Source organism: Zonotrichia albicollis, chromosome 4 (genome assembly GCF_047830755.1).
Source record: "Zonotrichia albicollis isolate bZonAlb1 chromosome 4, bZonAlb1.hap1, whole genome shotgun sequence".
Lineage (NCBI taxonomy): Eukaryota > Metazoa > Chordata > Aves > Passeriformes > Passerellidae > Zonotrichia > Zonotrichia albicollis.
The window spans coordinates 49,433,625-49,433,983 of NC_133822.1; positions in this window are offsets into that span (position 1 = coordinate 49,433,625).

The following is a 359-nucleotide window of genomic DNA, read 5'->3' on the forward strand; positions in this document are numbered from 1 at the left end:
CAAATGCTCTCCTCCAGGGTGGGACCAAGGTGCAGCTGGGGAACATTTTCAGGTTTGGTGGGGTTGTCTCTGGTCTTCCTATTTAGACGTAGTTAATCAGTGCTATTCATTGATGTGTCTTCACAGGACCATGTTAGAGACATATCACTTTTCAAGACAAGTCTCGGAACAAAAAGCTCACTTCTTGTCCATCCCATTTTGGAGGAAATAAAATGCAAAAAAACTGTATGTGCCAGCCAAAACCATTGCAAGATTCTTCATTCAAATGAAAGAGGTCCTTCCGATGGCAAGTGGTGTTATAATTATAGACTAGAAAAGAGCAAGATCAGCAGCTGCTGCTGCTGCTGCTGCTTGCGTTT